We start from the raw sequence: 15,831 nt of genomic DNA, 5'->3' as shown, positions 1-15,831 counted from the left end.
CAAAACTTCTTAGGGGTCTTTGAAGTGGTTTAAACATCAGATAAATTGTCCTGGCAGGGCATTGGGGTCCCTTAAGAGTGCGTTTTGGAAAATTCAAAATCGTAAAAAAAGGCTCTCTGGTATTGCTTCTGTCGTTTGCAGTAAAGTCCACATGGGCTGTTAGCCCCACAACAGAGTAACTTTCTAAGATTCAAGATTTCAGATTCAGGAAGATTTATTGTCACTCCAAAACTTCTTAGGGGTCTTTGAAGTGGTTTAAACATCAGATAAATTGTCCTGGCAGGGCATTGGGGTCCCTTAAGAGTGCGTTTTGGAAAATTCAAAATCGTAAAAAAAGGCTCTCTGGTATTGCTTCTGTCGTTTGCAGTAAAGTCCACATGGGCTGTTAGCCCCACAACAGAGTTACTTTCTAAGATTCAAGATTTCAGATTCAGGAAGATTTATTGTCATTCCAAAACTTCCTAGGGGTCTGTGAAGTAGTCCTTCCTATTTCCTCTACTTTTAAATATCGTTTTGTTTCTCACATATTTTCTCTGTACCATTGGCCTCGTTGGCGCAGTAGGCAGCGCGTCAGTCTCATAATCTGAAGGTCGTGAGTTCAACCCTCACATGGGGCATGTGCCTTTTTACATGAGGTTTTGAGTGACCTTGCAACAAGTCATTTACACTGTGCAGTTGGAAAGGACGGGAAACTGTGGAGACACTAAAGAGGAATGAAGGCACATGCATTTCTGGTTCCCACTGTAGAAATGAAAGAGTAGTTTTGCATTTCTGGTGAAAAGCAGGCCAAACCATGTGGTGCTTCTTTGCTATGTGCAGAAAATCGATATTGACAGGAATGCAGACAGAGCCTCTGCACACCCATAGCTGACATAACCTGGACAAGTGATCAACTTTCTGACATTCAAGATTTCAGATTCAGGAAGATTTATTGTCATTCCAAAACTTCTTAGGGGTCTTTGAAGTGGTTTAAACATCAGATAAATTGTCCTGGCAGGGCATTGGGGTCCCTTAAGAGTGCGTTTTGGAAAATTCAAAATCGTAAAAAAAGGCTCTCTGGTATTGCTTCTGTCGTTTGCAGTAAAGTCCACATGGGCTGTTAGCCCCACAACAGAGTAACTTTCTAAGATTCAAGATTTCAGATTCAGGAAGATTTATTGTCATTCCAAAACTTCCTAGGGGTCTGTGAAGTGGTTTAAACATCCGATAAATTGTCCTGGCAGGCCATAGGGTTCCTGTAAGAGTGCGTTTTTCGAAAAATCCAAATCGTAAAAAGGCATATACAAGCATTGGTGGTTCAGTGGTAGAATTCTCGCCTGCCACGCGGGAGGCCCGGGTTCGATTCCCGGCTAATGCAACAGAGTATCTTTAGCCAATGATTTACATCTCAAGTGTGGGTATATTGATTGCTATGTCCATAGCCTCCTTCTAGTCTAAAGCACACTGGTGTTGGTTCTGTCGTTTGCAGTAAAGTCCACATGGGCTGTTAACCCCACCCTGCTCCAAGAGGATTAAGATCATTGATTTATTATGCTCATTGTTAACTGGTTCAAAATCAATTTACAAACACTGATATGTCATCTTGTATGACTCTTGTTCTGGATTATTCAAAGTTTTGACAGCAACCATCGGTTTTGTCCGAATGGCTTGGTACATAACATTTGGACTATTTGGACCCAGTACGGGACAGCAATGTTCTAGAATACACACATGTATCCCGAATTTTCCGACGTTGGATGCGTATGGTTATTTGACTGACAAGTAGTCCTTCATATTTCCTCTACTTTTAAATATCGTTTTTTTTTCTCACATATTTTCTCTGTACCATTGGCCTCGTTGGCGCAGTAGGCAGCGCGTCAGTCTCATAATCTGAAGGTCGTGAGTTCAACCCTCACACGGGGCATGTGCCTTTTTACATGAGGTTTTGAGCGACCTTGCAACAAGTCATTTACACTGTGTATTCCATAGAGGGTGCAGTTGGAAAGGACGGGAAACTGTGGAGACACTAAAGAGGAATGAAGGCACATGCATTTCTGGTTCCCACTGTAGAAATGAAAGAGTAGTTTTGCATTTCTGGTGAAAAGCAGGCCAAACCATGTGGTGCTTCTTTGCTATGTGCAGAAAATCGAGATTGACAGGAATGCAGACAGAGCCTCTGCACACCCATAGCTGACATAACCTGGACAAGTGATAAACTTTCTGACATTCAAGATTTCAGATTCAGGAAGATTTATTGTCATTCCAAAACTTCTTAGGGGTCTTTGAAGTGGTTTAAACATCAGATAAATTGTCCTGGCAGGGCATTGGGGTCCCTTAAGAGTGCGTTTTGGAAAATTCAAAATCGTAAAAAAAGGCTCTCTGGTATTGGTTCTGTCGTTTGCAGTAAAGTCCACATGGGCTGTTAGCCCCACAACAGAGTAACTTTCTAAGATTCAAGATTTCAGATTCAGGAAGATTTATTGTCATTCCAAAACTTCCTAGGGGTCTGTGAAGTGGTTTAACCATCCGATAAATTGTCCTGGCAGGCCATAGGGTTCCTGTAAGAGTGCGTTTTTCGAAAAATCCAAATCGCAAAAAGGCATGTACAAGCATTGGTGGTTCTGTGGTAGAATTCTCGCCTGCCACGCGGGAGGCCCGGGTTCGATTCCCGGCTAATGCAACAGAGTATCTTTAGCCAATGATTTACATCTCAAGTGTGGGTATATTGATTGCTATGTCCATAGCCTCCTTCTAGTCTAAAGCACACTGGTGTTGGTTCTGTCGTTTGCAGTAAAGTCCACATGGGCTGTTAACCCCACCCTGCTCCAAGAGGATTAAGATCATTGATTTATTATGCTCATTGTTAACTGGTTCAAAATCAATTTACAAACACTGATATGTCATCTTGTATGACTCTTGTTCTGGATTATTCAAAGTTTTGACAACAACCATCGGTTTTGTCCAAATGGCTTGGTACATAACATTTGGACTATTTGGACCTAGTACGGGACAGCAATGTTCTAGAATACACACATGTATCCCGAATTTTCCGACGTTGGATGCGTATGGTTATTTGACTGACAAGTAGTCCTTCATATTTCCTCTACTTTTAAATATCGTTTTTTTTTCTCACATATTTTCTCTGTACCATTGGCCTCGTTGGCGCAGTATGCAGCGCGTCAGTCTCATAATCTGAAGGTCGTGAGTTCAACCCTCACACGGGGCATGTGCCTTTTTACATGAGGTTTTGAGCGACCTTGCAACAAGTCATTTACACTGTGTATTCCATAGAGGGTGCAGTTGGAAAGGACGGGAAACTGTGGAGACACTAAAGAGGAATGAAGGCACATGCATTTCTGGTTCCCACTGTAGAAATGAAAGAGTAGTTTTGCATTTCTGGTGAAAAGCAGGCCAAACCATGTGGTGCTTCTTTGCTATGTGCAGAAAATCGAGATTGACAGGAATGCAGACAGAGCCTCTGCACACCCATAGCTGACATAACCTGGACAAGTGATCAACTTTCTGACATTCAAGATTTCAGATTCAGGAAGATTTATTGTCATTCCAAAACTTCTTAGGGGTCTTTGAAGTGGTTTAAACATCAGATAAATTGTCCTGGCAGGGCATTGGGGTCCCTTAAGAGTGCGTTTTGGAAAATTCAAAATCGTAAAAAAAGGCTCTCTGGTATTGCTTCTGTCGTTTGCAGTAAAGTCCACATGGGCTGTTAGCCCCACAACAGAGTAACTTTCTAAGATTCAAGATTTCAGATTCAGGAAGATTTATTGTCATTCCAAAACTTCCTAGGGGTCTGTGAAGTGGTTTAAACATCCGATAAATTGTCCTGGCAGGCCATAGGGTTCCTGTAAGAGTGCGTTTTTCGAAAAATCCAAATCGTAAAAAGGCATATACAAGCATTGGTGGTTCAGTGGTAGAATTCTCGCCTGCCACGCGGGAGGCCCGGGTTCGATTCCCGGCTAATGCAACAGAGTATCTTTAGCCAATGATTTACATCTCAAGTGTGGGTATATTGATTGCTATGTCCATAGCCTCCTTCTAGTCTAAAGCACACTGGTGTTGGTTCTGTCGTTTGCAGTAAAGTCCACATGGGCTGTTAACCCCACCCTGCTCCAAGAGGATTAAGATCATTGATTTATTATGCTCATTGTTAACTGGTTCAAAATCAATTTACAAACACTGATATGTCATCTTGTATGACTCTTGTTCTGGATTATTCAAAGTTTTGACAGCAACCATCGGTTTTGTCCGAATGGCTTGGTACATAACATTTGGACTATTTGGACCCAGTACGGGACAGCAATGTTCTAGAATACACACATGTATCCCGAATTTTCCGACGTTGGATGCGTATGGTTATTTGACTGACAAGTAGTCCTTCATATTTCCTCTACTTTTAAATATCGTTTTTTTTTCTCACATATTTTCTCTGTACCATTGGCCTCGTTGGCGCAGTAGGCAGCGCGTCAGTCTCATAATCTGAAGGTCGTGAGTTCAACCCTCACACGGGGCATGTGCCTTTTTACATGAGGTTTTGAGCGACCTTGCAACAAGTCATTTACACTGTGTATTCCATAGAGGGTGCAGTTGGAAAGGACGGGAAACTGTGGAGACACTAAAGAGGAATGAAGGCACATGCATTTCTGGTTCCCACTGTAGAAATGAAAGAGTAGTTTTGCATTTCTGGTGAAAAGCAGGCCAAACCATGTGGTGCTTCTTTGCTATGTGCAGAAAATCGAGATTGACAGGAATGCAGACAGAGCCTCTGCACACCCATAGCTGACATAACCTGGACAAGTGATCAACTTTCTGAAATTCAAGATTTCAGATTCAGGAAGATTTATTGTCACTCCAAAACTTCTTAGGGGTCTTTGAAGTGGTTTAAACATCAGATAAATTGTCCTGGCAGGGCATTGGGGTCCCTTAAGAGTGCGTTTTGGAAAATTCAAAATCGTAAAAAAAGGCTCTCTGGTATTGCTTCTGTCGTTTGCAGTAAAGTCCACATGGGCTGTTAGCCCCACAACAGAGTTACTTTCTAAGATTCAAGATTTCAGATTCAGATTCAGGAAGATTTATTGTCATTCCAAAACTTCCTAGGGGTCTGTGAAGTAGTCCTTCCTATTTCCTCTACTTTTAAATATCGTTTTGTTTCTCATATATTTTCTCTGTACCATTGGCCTCGTTGGCGCAGTAGGCAGCGCGTCAGTCTCATAATCTGAAGGTCGTGAGTTCAACCCTCACACGGGGCATGTGCCTTTTTACATGAGGTTTTGAGTGACCTTGCAACAAGTCATTTACACTGTGCAGTTGGAAAGGACGGGAAACTGTGGAGACACTAAAGAGGAATGAAGGCACATGCATTTCTGGTTCCCACTGTAGAAATGAAAGAGTAGTTTTGCATTTCTGGTGAAAAGCAGGCCAAACCATGTGGTGCTTCTTTGCTATGTGCAGAAAATCGAGATTGACAGGAATGCAGACAGAGCCTCTGCACACCCATAGCTGACATAACCTGGACAAGTGATAAACTTTCTGACATTCAAGATTTCAGATTCAGGAAGATTTATTGTCATTCCAAAACTTCTTAGGGGTCTTTGAAGTGGTTTAAACATCAGATAAATTGTCCTGGCAGGGCATTGGGGTCCCTTAAGAGTGCGTTTTGGAAAATTCAAAATCGTAAAAAAAGGCTCTCTGGTATTGGTTCTGTCGTTTGCAGTAAAGTCCACATGGGCTGTTAGCCCCACAACAGAGTAACTTTCTAAGATTCAAGATTTCAGATTCAGGAAGATTTATTGTCATTCCAAAACTTCCTAGGGGTCTGTGAAGTGGTTTAAACATCCGATAAATTGTCCTGGCAGGCCATAGGGTTCCTGTAAGAGTGCATTTTTTGAAAAATCCAAATCGTAAAAGACATGTACAAGCATTGGTGGTTCAGTGGTAGAATTCTTGCCTGCCACGCGGGAGGCCCGGGTTCGATTCCCGGCTAATGCAACAGAGTATCTTTAGCCAATTTTCATCTCAAGTGTGGGTATATTGATTGCTATGTCCATAGCCTCCTTCTAGTCTAAAGCACACTGGTGTTGGTTCTGTCGTTTGCAGTAAAGTCCACATGGGCTGTTAACCCCACCCTGCTCCAAGAGGATTAAGATCATTGATTTATTATGCTCATTGTTAACTGGTTCAAAATCAATTTACAAACACTGATATGTCATATGACTCTTGTTCTGGATTATTCAAAGTTTTGACAGCAACCATCGGTTTTGTCCGAATGGCTTGGTACATAACATTTGGACTATTTGGACCTAGTACGGGACAGCAATGTTCTAGAATACACACATGTATCCCGAATTTTCAGACGTTGGATGCGTATGGTTATTTGACTGACAAGTAGTCCTTCATATTTCCTCTACTTTTAAATATCGTTTTTTTTTCTCACATATTTTCTCTGTACCATTGGCCTCGTTGGCGCAGTAGGCAGCGCGTCAGTCTCATAATCTGAAGGTCGTGAGTTCAACCCTCACACGGGGCATGTGCCTTTTTACATGAGGTTTTGAGCGACCTTGCAACAAGTCATTTACACTGTGTATTCCATAGAGGGTGCAGTTGGAAAGGACGGGAAACTGTGGAGACACTAAAGAGGAATGAAGGCACATGCATTTCTGGTTCCCACTGTAGAAATGAAAGAGTAGTTTTGCATTTCTGGTGAAAAGCAGGCCAAACCATGTGATGCTTCTTTGCTATGTGCAGAAAATCGAGATTGACAGGAATGCACACAGAGCCTCTGCACACCCATAGCTGACATAACCTGGACAAGTGATAAACTTTCTGACATTCAAGATTTCAGATTCAGGAAGATTTATTGTCATTCCAAAACTTCTTAGGGGTCTTTGAAGTGGTTTAAACATCAGATAAATTGTCCTGGCAGGGCATTGGGGTCCCTTAAGAGTGCGTTTTGGAAAATTCAAAATCGTAAAAAAAGGCTCTCTGGTATTGGTTCTGTCGTTTGCAGTAAAGTCCACATGGGCTGTTAGCCCCACAACAGAGTAACTTTCTAAGATTCAAGATTTCAGATTCAGGAAGATTTATTGTCATTCCAAAACTTCCTAGGGGTCTGTGAAGTGGTTTAAACATCCGATAAATTGTCCTGGCAGGCCATAGGGTTCCTGTAAGAGTGCGTTTTTCGAAAAATCCAAATCGTAAAAAGGCATGTACAAGCATTGGTGGTTCAGTGGTAGAATTCTCGCCTGCCACGCAGGAGGCCCGGGTTCGATTCCCGGCTAATGCAACAGAGTATCTTTAGCCAATGATTTACATCTCAAGTGTGGGTATATTGATTGCTATGTCCATAGCCTCCTTCTAGTCTAAAGCACACTGGTGTTGGTTCTGTTGTTTGCAGTAAAGTCCACATGGGCTGTTAACCCCACCCTGCTCCAAGAGGATTAAGATCATTGATTTATTATGCTCATTGTTAACTGGTTCAAAATCAATTTACAAACACTGATATGTCATCTTGTATGACTCTTGTTCTGGATTATTCAAAGTTTTGACAGCAACCATCGGTTTTGTCCGAATGGCTTGGTACATAACATTTGGACTATTTGGACCCAGTACGGGACAGCAATGTTCTAGAATACACACATGTATCCCGAATTTTCAGACGTTGGATGCGTATGGTTATTTGACTGACAAGTAGTCCTTCATATTTCCTCTACTTTTAAATATCGTTTTTTTTTCTCACATATTTTCTCTGTACCATTGGCCTCGTTGGCGCAGTAGGCAGCGCGTCAGTCTCATAATCTGAAGGTCGTGAGTTCAACCCTCACACGGGGCATGTGCCTTTTTACATGAGGTTTTGAGCGACCTTGCAACAAGTCATTTACACTGTGTATTCCATAGAGGGTGCAGTTGGAAAGGACGGGAAACTGTGGAGACACTAAAGAGGAATGAAGGCACATGCATTTCTGGTTCCCACTGTAGAAATGAAAGAGTAGTTTTGCATTTCTGGTGAAAAGCAGAGCAGCTGCAATTTAGACTACTTGCAGGCCAAACCATGTGGTGCTTCTTTGCTATGTGCAGAAAATCAAGATTGACAGGAATGCAGACAGAGCCTCTGCACACCCATCGCTGCCATAACCTGGACAAGTGATCAACTTTCTGAGATTCAAGATTTCAGATTCAGGAAGATTTATTGTCATTCCAAAACTTCTTAGGGGTCTTTGAAGTGGTTTAAACATCAGATAAATTGTCCTGGCAGGGCATTGGGGTCCCTTAAGTAAAAAAAGGCTCTCTGGTATTGCTTCTGTCGTTTGCAGTAAAGTCCACATGGGCTGTTAGCCCCACAACAGAGTTACTTTCTAAGATTCAAGATTTCAGATTCAGATTCAGGAAGATTTATTGTCATTCCAAAACTTCCTAGGGGTCTGTGAAGTAGTCCTTCCTATTTCCTCTACTTTTAAATATCGTTTTGTTTCTCACATATTTTCTCTGTACCATTGGCCTCGTTGGCGCAGTAGGCAGCGCGTCAGTCTCATAATCTGAAGGTCGTGAGTTCAACCCTCACACGGGGCATGTGCCTTTTTACATGAGGTTTTGAGTGACCTTGCAACAAGTCATTTACACTGTGCAGTTGGAAAGGACGGGAAACTGTGGAGACACTAAAGAGGAATGAAGGCACATGCATTTCTGGTTCCCACTGTAGAAATGAAAGAGTAGTTTTGCATTTCTGGTGAAAAGCAGGCCAAACCATGTGGTGCTTCTTTGCTATGTGCAGAAAATCGAGATTGACAGGAATGCAGACAGAGCCTCTGCACACCCATAGCTGACATAACCTGGACAAGTGATCAACTTTCTGACATTCAAGATTTCAGATTCAGGAAGATTTATTGTCATTCCAAAACTTCTTAGGGGTCTTTGAAGTGGTTTAAACATCAGATAAATTGTCCTGGCAGGGCATTGGGGTCCCTTAAGAGTGCGTTTTGGAAAATTCAAAATCGTAAAAAAAGGCTCTCTGGTATTGCTTCTGTCGTTTGCAGTAAAGTCCACATGGGCTGTTAGCCCCACAACAGAGTAACTTTCTAAGATTCAAGATTTCAGATTCAGGAAGATTTATTGTCATTCCAAAACTTCCTAGGGGTCTGTGAAGTGGTTTAAACATCCGATAAATTGTCCTGGCAGGCCATAGGGTTCCTGTAAGAGTGCGTTTTTCGAAAAATCCAAATCGTAAAAAGGCATGTACAAGCATTGGTGGTTCAGTGGTAGAATTCTCGCCTGCCACGCGGGAGGCCCGGGTTCGATTCCCGGCTAATGCAACAGAGTATTTTTAGCCAATGATTTACATCTCAAGTGTGGGTATATTGATTGCTATGTCCATAGCCTCCTTCTAGTCTAAAGCACACTGGTGTTGGTTCTGTCGTTTGCAGTAAAGTCCACATGGGCTGTTAACCCCACCCTGCTCCAAGAGGATTAAGATCATTGATTTATTATGCTCATTGTTAACTGGTTCAAAATCAATTTACAAACACTGATATGTCATCTTGTATGACTCTTGTTCTGGATTATTCAAAGTTTTGACAGCAACCATCGGTTTTGTCCGAATGGCTTGGTACATAACATTTGGACTATTTGGACCCAGTACGGGACAGCAATGTTCTAGAATACACACATGTATCCCGAATTTTCCGACGTTGGATGCGTATGGTTATTTGACTGACAAGTAGTCCTTCATATTTCCTCTACTTTTAAATATCGTTTTTTTTTCTCACATATTTTCTCTGTACCATTGGCCTCGTTGGCGCAGTAGGCAGCGCGTCAGTCTCATAATCTGAAGGTCGTGAGTTCAACCCTCACACGGGCTATGTGCCTTTTTACATGAGGTTTTGAGCGACCTTGCAACAAGTCATTTACACTGTGTATTCCATAGAGGGTGCAGTTGGAAAGGACGGGAAACTGTGGAGACACTAAAGAGGAATGAAGGCACATGCATTTCTGGTTCCCACTGTAGAAATGAAAGAGTAGTTTTGCATTTCTGGTGAAAAGCAGAGCAGCTGCAATTTAGACTACTTGCAGGCCAAACCATGTGGTGCTTCTTTGCTATGTGCAGAAAATCGAGATTGACAGGAATGCAGACAGAGCCTCTGCACACCCATAGCTGCCATAACCTGGACAAGTGATCAACTTTTTGAAATTCAAGATTTCAGATTCAGGAAGATTTATTGTCACTCCAAAACTTCTTAGGGGTCTTTGAAGTGGTTTAAACATCAGATAAATTGTCCTGGCAGGGCATTGGGGTCCCTTAAGAGTGCGTTTTGGAAAATTCTAAATCGTAAAAAAAGGCTCTCTGGTATTGTTTCTGTCGTTTGCAGTAAAGTCCACATGGGCTGTTAGCCCCACAACAGAGTTACTTTCTAAGATTCAAGATTTCAGATTCAGATTCAGGAAGATTTATTGTCATTCCAAAACTTCCTAGGGGTCTGTGAAGTAGTCCTTCCTATTTCCTCTACTTTTAAATATCGTTTTGTTTCTCACATATTTTCTCTGTACCATTGGCCTCGTTGGCGCAGTAGGCAGCGCGTCAGTCTCATAATCTGAAGGTCGTGAGTTCAACCCTCACATGGGGCATGTGCCTTTTTACATGAGGTTTTGAGTGACCTTGCAACAAGTCATTTACACTGTGCAGTTGGAAAGGACGGGAAACTGTGGAGACACTAAAGAGGAATGAAGGCACATGCATTTCTGGTTCCCACTGTAGAAATGAAAGAGTAGTTTTGCATTTCTGGTGAAAAGCAGGCCAAACCATGTGGTGCTTCTTTGCTATGTGCAGAAAATCGAGATTGACAGGAATGCAGACAGAGCCTCTGCACACCCATAGCTGACATAACCTGGACAAGTGATCAACTTTCTGACATTCAAGATTTCAGATTCAGGAAGATTTATTGTCATTCCAAAACTTCTTAGGGGTCTTTGAAGTGGTTTAAACATCAGATAAATTGTCCTGGCAGGGCATTGGGGTCCCTTAAGAGTGCGTTTTGGAAAATTCAAAATCGTAAAAAAAGGCTCTCTGGTATTGCTTCTGTCGTTTGCAGTAAAGTCCACATGGGCTGTTAGCCCCACAACAGAGTAACTTTCTAAGATTCAAGATTTCAGATTCAGGAAGATTTATTGTCATTCCAAAACTTCCTAGGGGTCTGTGAAGTGGTTTAAACATCCGATAAATTGTCCTGGCAGGCCATAGGGTTCCTGTAAGAGTGCGTTTTTCGAAAAATCCAAATCGTAAAAAGGCATATACAAGCATTGGTGGTTCAGTGGTAGAATTCTCGCCTGCCACGCGGGAGGCCCGGGTTCGATTCCCGGCTAATGCAACAGAGTATCTTTAGCCAATGATTTACATCTCAAGTGTGGGTATATTGATTGCTATGTCCATAGCCTCCTTCTAGTCTAAAGCACACTGGTGTTGGTTCTGTCGTTTGCAGTAAAGTCCACATGGGCTGTTAACCCCACCCTGCTCCAAGAGGATTAAGATCATTGATTTATTATGCTCATTGTTAACTGGTTCAAAATCAATTTACAAACACTGATATGTCATCTTGTATGACTCTTGTTCTGGATTATTCAAAGTTTTGACAGCAACCATCGGTTTTGTCCGAATGGCTTGGTACATAACATTTGGACTATTTGGACCCAGTACGGGACAGCAATGTTCTAGAATACACACATGTATCCCGAATTTTCCGACGTTGGATGCGTATGGTTATTTGACTGACAAGTAGTCCTTCATATTTCCTCTACTTTTAAATATCGTTTTTTTTTCTCACATATTTTCTCTGTACCATTGGCCTCGTTGGCGCAGTAGGCAGCGCGTCAGTCTCATAATCTGAAGGTCGTGAGTTCAACCCTCACACGGGGCATGTGCCTTTTTACATGAGGTTTTGAGCGACCTTGCAACAAGTCATTTACACTGTGTATTCCATAGAGGGTGCAGTTGGAAAGGACGGGAAACTGTGGAGACACTAAAGAGGAATGAAGGCACATGCATTTCTGGTTCCCACTGTAGAAATGAAAGAGTAGTTTTGCATTTCTGGTGAAAAGCAGGCCAAACCATGTGGTGCTTCTTTGCTATGTGCAGAAAATCGAGATTGACAGGAATGCAGACAGAGCCTCTGCACACCCATAGCTGACATAACCTGGACAAGTGATAAACTTTCTGACATTCAAGATTTCAGATTCAGGAAGATTTATTGTCATTCCAAAACTTCTTAGGGGTCTTTGAAGTGGTTTAAACATCAGATAAATTGTCCTGGCAGGGCATTGGGGTCCCTTAAGAGTGCGTTTTGGAAAATTCAAAATCGTAAAAAAAGGCTCTCTGGTATTGGTTCTGTCGTTTGCAGTAAAGTCCACATGGGCTGTTAGCCCCACAACAGAGTAACTTTCTAAGATTCAAGATTTCAGATTCAGGAAGATTTATTGTCATTCCAAAACTTCCTAGGGGTCTGTGAAGTGGTTTAACCATCCGATAAATTGTCCTGGCAGGCCATAGGGTTCCTGTAAGAGTGCGTTTTTCGAAAAATCCAAATCGCAAAAAGGCATGTACAAGCATTGGTGGTTCTGTGGTAGAATTCTCGCCTGCCACGCGGGAGGCCCGGGTTCGATTCCCGGCTAATGCAACAGAGTATCTTTAGCCAATGATTTACATCTCAAGTGTGGGTATATTGATTGCTATGTCCATAGCCTCCTTCTAGTCTAAAGCACACTGGTGTTGGTTCTGTCGTTTGCAGTAAAGTCCACATGGGCTGTTAACCCCACCCTGCTCCAAGAGGATTAAGATCATTGATTTATTATGCTCATTGTTAACTGGTTCAAAATCAATTTACAAACACTGATATGTCATCTTGTATGACTCTTGTTCTGGATTATTCAAAGTTTTGACAACAACCATCGGTTTTGTCCAAATGGCTTGGTACATAACATTTGGACTATTTGGACCTAGTACGGGACAGCAATGTTCTAGAATACACACATGTATCCCGAATTTTCCGACGTTGGATGCGTATGGTTATTTGACTGACAAGTAGTCCTTCATATTTCCTCTACTTTTAAATATCGTTTTTTTTTCTCACATATTTTCTCTGTACCATTGGCCTCGTTGGCGCAGTATGCAGCGCGTCAGTCTCATAATCTGAAGGTCGTGAGTTCAACCCTCACACGGGGCATGTGCCTTTTTACATGAGGTTTTGAGCGACCTTGCAACAAGTCATTTACACTGTGTATTCCATAGAGGGTGCAGTTGGAAAGGACGGGAAACTGTGGAGACACTAAAGAGGAATGAAGGCACATGCATTTCTGGTTCCCACTGTAGAAATGAAAGAGTAGTTTTGCATTTCTGGTGAAAAGCAGGCCAAACCATGTGGTGCTTCTTTGCTATGTGCAGAAAATCGAGATTGACAGGAATGCAGACAGAGCCTCTGCACACCCATAGCTGACATAACCTGGACAAGTGATCAACTTTCTGACATTCAAGATTTCAGATTCAGGAAGATTTATTGTCATTCCAAAACTTCTTAGGGGTCTTTGAAGTGGTTTAAACATCAGATAAATTGTCCTGGCAGGGCATTGGGGTCCCTTAAGAGTGCGTTTTGGAAAATTCAAAATCGTAAAAAAAGGCTCTCTGGTATTGCTTCTGTCGTTTGCAGTAAAGTCCACATGGGCTGTTAGCCCCACAACAGAGTAACTTTCTAAGATTCAAGATTTCAGATTCAGGAAGATTTATTGTCATTCCAAAACTTCCTAGGGGTCTGTGAAGTGGTTTAAACATCCGATAAATTGTCCTGGCAGGCCATAGGGTTCCTGTAAGAGTGCGTTTTTCGAAAAATCCAAATCGTAAAAAGGCATATACAAGCATTGGTGGTTCAGTGGTAGAATTCTCGCCTGCCACGCGGGAGGCCCGGGTTCGATTCCCGGCTAATGCAACAGAGTATCTTTAGCCAATGATTTACATCTCAAGTGTGGGTATATTGATTGCTATGTCCATAGCCTCCTTCTAGTCTAAAGCACACTGGTGTTGGTTCTGTCGTTTGCAGTAAAGTCCACATGGGCTGTTAACCCCACCCTGCTCCAAGAGGATTAAGATCATTGATTTATTATGCTCATTGTTAACTGGTTCAAAATCAATTTACAAACACTGATATGTCATCTTGTATGACTCTTGTTCTGGATTATTCAAAGTTTTGACAGCAACCATCGGTTTTGTCCGAATGGCTTGGTACATAACATTTGGACTATTTGGACCCAGTACGGGACAGCAATGTTCTAGAATACACACATGTATCCCGAATTTTCCGACGTTGGATGCGTATGGTTATTTGACTGACAAGTAGTCCTTCATATTTCCTCTACTTTTAAATATCGTTTTTTTTTCTCACATATTTTCTCTGTACCATTGGCCTCGTTGGCGCAGTAGGCAGCGCGTCAGTCTCATAATCTGAAGGTCGTGAGTTCAACCCTCACACGGGGCATGTGCCTTTTTACATGAGGTTTTGAGCGACCTTGCAACAAGTCATTTACACTGTGTATTCCATAGAGGGTGCAGTTGGAAAGGACGGGAAACTGTGGAGACACTAAAGAGGAATGAAGGCACATGCATTTCTGGTTCCCACTGTAGAAATGAAAGAGTAGTTTTGCATTTCTGGTGAAAAGCAGGCCAAACCATGTGGTGCTTCTTTGCTATGTGCAGAAAATCGAGATTGACAGGAATGCAGACAGAGCCTCTGCACACCCATAGCTGACATAACCTGGACAAGTGATCAACTTTCTGAAATTCAAGATTTCAGATTCAGGAAGATTTATTGTCACTCCAAAACTTCTTAGGGGTCTTTGAAGTGGTTTAAACATCAGATAAATTGTCCTGGCAGGCCATAGGGTTCCTGTAAGAGTGCGTTTTTCGAAAAATCCAAATCGCAAAAAGGCATGTACAAGCATTGGTGGTTCAGTGGTAGAATTCTCGCCTGCCACGCGGGAGGCCCGGGTTCGATTCCCGGCTAATGCAACAGAGTATCTTTAGCCAATGATTTACATCTCAAGTGTGGGTATATTGATTGCTATGTCCATAGCCTCCTTCTAGTCTAAAGCACACTGGTGTTGGTTCTGTCGTTTGCAGTAAAGTCCACATGGGCTGTTAACCCCACCCTGCTCCAAGAGGATTAAGATCATTGATTTATTATGCTCATTGTTAACTGGTTCAAAATCAATTTACAAACACTGATATGTCATCTTGTATGACTCTTGTTCTGGATTATTCAAAGTTTTGACAACAACCATCGGTTTTGTCCAAATGGCTTGGTACATAACATTTGGACTATTTGGACCTAGTACGGGACAGCAATGTTCTAGAATACACACATGTATCCCGAATTTTCCGACGTTGGATGCGTATGGTTATTTGACTGACAAGTAGTCCTTCATATTTCCTCTACTTTTAAATATCGTTTTTTTTTCTCACATATTTTCTCTGTACCATTGGCCTCGTTGGCGCAGTATGCAGCGCGTCAGTCTCATAATCTGAAGGTCGTGAGTTCAACCCTCACACGGGGCATGTGCCTTTTTACATGAGGTTTTGAGCGACCTTGCAACAAGTCATTTACACTGTGTATTCCATAGAGGGTGCAGTTGGAAAGGACGGGAAACTGTGGAGACACTAAAGAGGAATGAAGGCACATGCATTTCTGGTTCCCACTGTAGAAATGAAAGAGTAGTTTTGCATTTCTGGTGAAAAGCAGGCCAAACCATGTGGTGCTTCTTTGCTATGTGCAGAAAATCGAGATTGACAGGAATGCAGACAGAGCCTCTGCA

General features: G+C 42.2%; 24 non-coding genes across 24 annotated transcripts; all 24 read left to right on the top strand.

Moving 5' to 3' along the window:
* Positions 1-544: 544 nt before the first annotated feature.
* Positions 545-617, top strand: trnam-cau (transfer RNA methionine (anticodon CAU)). The gene has a single exon. It is a non-coding gene; the product is annotated as a tRNA-Met (tRNA).
* A 669-nt stretch (positions 618-1,286) lies between these two features.
* trnag-gcc (transfer RNA glycine (anticodon GCC)) lies at positions 1,287-1,357 on the top strand. The gene has a single exon. It is a non-coding gene; the product is annotated as a tRNA-Gly (tRNA).
* A 473-nt stretch (positions 1,358-1,830) lies between these two features.
* trnam-cau (transfer RNA methionine (anticodon CAU)) lies at positions 1,831-1,903 on the top strand. Its single transcript has one exon. It is a non-coding gene; the product is annotated as a tRNA-Met (tRNA).
* A 685-nt stretch (positions 1,904-2,588) lies between these two features.
* Positions 2,589-2,659, top strand: trnag-gcc (transfer RNA glycine (anticodon GCC)). Its single transcript has one exon. It is a non-coding gene; the product is annotated as a tRNA-Gly (tRNA).
* Positions 2,660-3,132: 473 nt separating this feature from the next.
* On the top strand, positions 3,133-3,205 carry trnam-cau (transfer RNA methionine (anticodon CAU)). The gene has a single exon. It is a non-coding gene; the product is annotated as a tRNA-Met (tRNA).
* Positions 3,206-3,890: 685 nt separating this feature from the next.
* On the top strand, positions 3,891-3,961 carry trnag-gcc (transfer RNA glycine (anticodon GCC)). The gene has a single exon. It is a non-coding gene; the product is annotated as a tRNA-Gly (tRNA).
* Positions 3,962-4,434: 473 nt separating this feature from the next.
* trnam-cau (transfer RNA methionine (anticodon CAU)) lies at positions 4,435-4,507 on the top strand. The gene has a single exon. It is a non-coding gene; the product is annotated as a tRNA-Met (tRNA).
* A 663-nt stretch (positions 4,508-5,170) lies between these two features.
* On the top strand, positions 5,171-5,243 carry trnam-cau (transfer RNA methionine (anticodon CAU)). Its single transcript has one exon. It is a non-coding gene; the product is annotated as a tRNA-Met (tRNA).
* Positions 5,244-5,911: 668 nt separating this feature from the next.
* Positions 5,912-5,982, top strand: trnag-gcc (transfer RNA glycine (anticodon GCC)). Its single transcript has one exon. It is a non-coding gene; the product is annotated as a tRNA-Gly (tRNA).
* Positions 5,983-6,447: 465 nt separating this feature from the next.
* On the top strand, positions 6,448-6,520 carry trnam-cau (transfer RNA methionine (anticodon CAU)). The gene has a single exon. It is a non-coding gene; the product is annotated as a tRNA-Met (tRNA).
* Positions 6,521-7,205: 685 nt separating this feature from the next.
* trnag-gcc (transfer RNA glycine (anticodon GCC)) lies at positions 7,206-7,276 on the top strand. Its single transcript has one exon. It is a non-coding gene; the product is annotated as a tRNA-Gly (tRNA).
* A 473-nt stretch (positions 7,277-7,749) lies between these two features.
* trnam-cau (transfer RNA methionine (anticodon CAU)) lies at positions 7,750-7,822 on the top strand. Its single transcript has one exon. It is a non-coding gene; the product is annotated as a tRNA-Met (tRNA).
* Positions 7,823-8,486: 664 nt separating this feature from the next.
* Positions 8,487-8,559, top strand: trnam-cau (transfer RNA methionine (anticodon CAU)). The gene has a single exon. It is a non-coding gene; the product is annotated as a tRNA-Met (tRNA).
* Positions 8,560-9,228: 669 nt separating this feature from the next.
* Positions 9,229-9,299, top strand: trnag-gcc (transfer RNA glycine (anticodon GCC)). Its single transcript has one exon. It is a non-coding gene; the product is annotated as a tRNA-Gly (tRNA).
* Positions 9,300-9,771: 472 nt separating this feature from the next.
* On the top strand, positions 9,772-9,845 carry trnam-cau (transfer RNA methionine (anticodon CAU)). The gene has a single exon. It is a non-coding gene; the product is annotated as a tRNA-Met (tRNA).
* A 690-nt stretch (positions 9,846-10,535) lies between these two features.
* Positions 10,536-10,608, top strand: trnam-cau (transfer RNA methionine (anticodon CAU)). Its single transcript has one exon. It is a non-coding gene; the product is annotated as a tRNA-Met (tRNA).
* A 669-nt stretch (positions 10,609-11,277) lies between these two features.
* On the top strand, positions 11,278-11,348 carry trnag-gcc (transfer RNA glycine (anticodon GCC)). The gene has a single exon. It is a non-coding gene; the product is annotated as a tRNA-Gly (tRNA).
* Positions 11,349-11,821: 473 nt separating this feature from the next.
* Positions 11,822-11,894, top strand: trnam-cau (transfer RNA methionine (anticodon CAU)). The gene has a single exon. It is a non-coding gene; the product is annotated as a tRNA-Met (tRNA).
* A 685-nt stretch (positions 11,895-12,579) lies between these two features.
* On the top strand, positions 12,580-12,650 carry trnag-gcc (transfer RNA glycine (anticodon GCC)). Its single transcript has one exon. It is a non-coding gene; the product is annotated as a tRNA-Gly (tRNA).
* Positions 12,651-13,123: 473 nt separating this feature from the next.
* On the top strand, positions 13,124-13,196 carry trnam-cau (transfer RNA methionine (anticodon CAU)). Its single transcript has one exon. It is a non-coding gene; the product is annotated as a tRNA-Met (tRNA).
* A 685-nt stretch (positions 13,197-13,881) lies between these two features.
* On the top strand, positions 13,882-13,952 carry trnag-gcc (transfer RNA glycine (anticodon GCC)). Its single transcript has one exon. It is a non-coding gene; the product is annotated as a tRNA-Gly (tRNA).
* A 473-nt stretch (positions 13,953-14,425) lies between these two features.
* On the top strand, positions 14,426-14,498 carry trnam-cau (transfer RNA methionine (anticodon CAU)). The gene has a single exon. It is a non-coding gene; the product is annotated as a tRNA-Met (tRNA).
* Positions 14,499-14,957: 459 nt separating this feature from the next.
* On the top strand, positions 14,958-15,028 carry trnag-gcc (transfer RNA glycine (anticodon GCC)). The gene has a single exon. It is a non-coding gene; the product is annotated as a tRNA-Gly (tRNA).
* Positions 15,029-15,501: 473 nt separating this feature from the next.
* trnam-cau (transfer RNA methionine (anticodon CAU)) lies at positions 15,502-15,574 on the top strand. The gene has a single exon. It is a non-coding gene; the product is annotated as a tRNA-Met (tRNA).
* Positions 15,575-15,831: the final 257 nt, after the last annotated feature.

This window comes from Limanda limanda, chromosome 18 (genome assembly GCF_963576545.1).
Source record: "Limanda limanda chromosome 18, fLimLim1.1, whole genome shotgun sequence".
Lineage (NCBI taxonomy): Eukaryota > Metazoa > Chordata > Actinopteri > Pleuronectiformes > Pleuronectidae > Limanda > Limanda limanda.
Note: the sequence above shows the minus strand (reverse complement) of the source record. Positions and strands in the feature narration are given on the sequence as shown.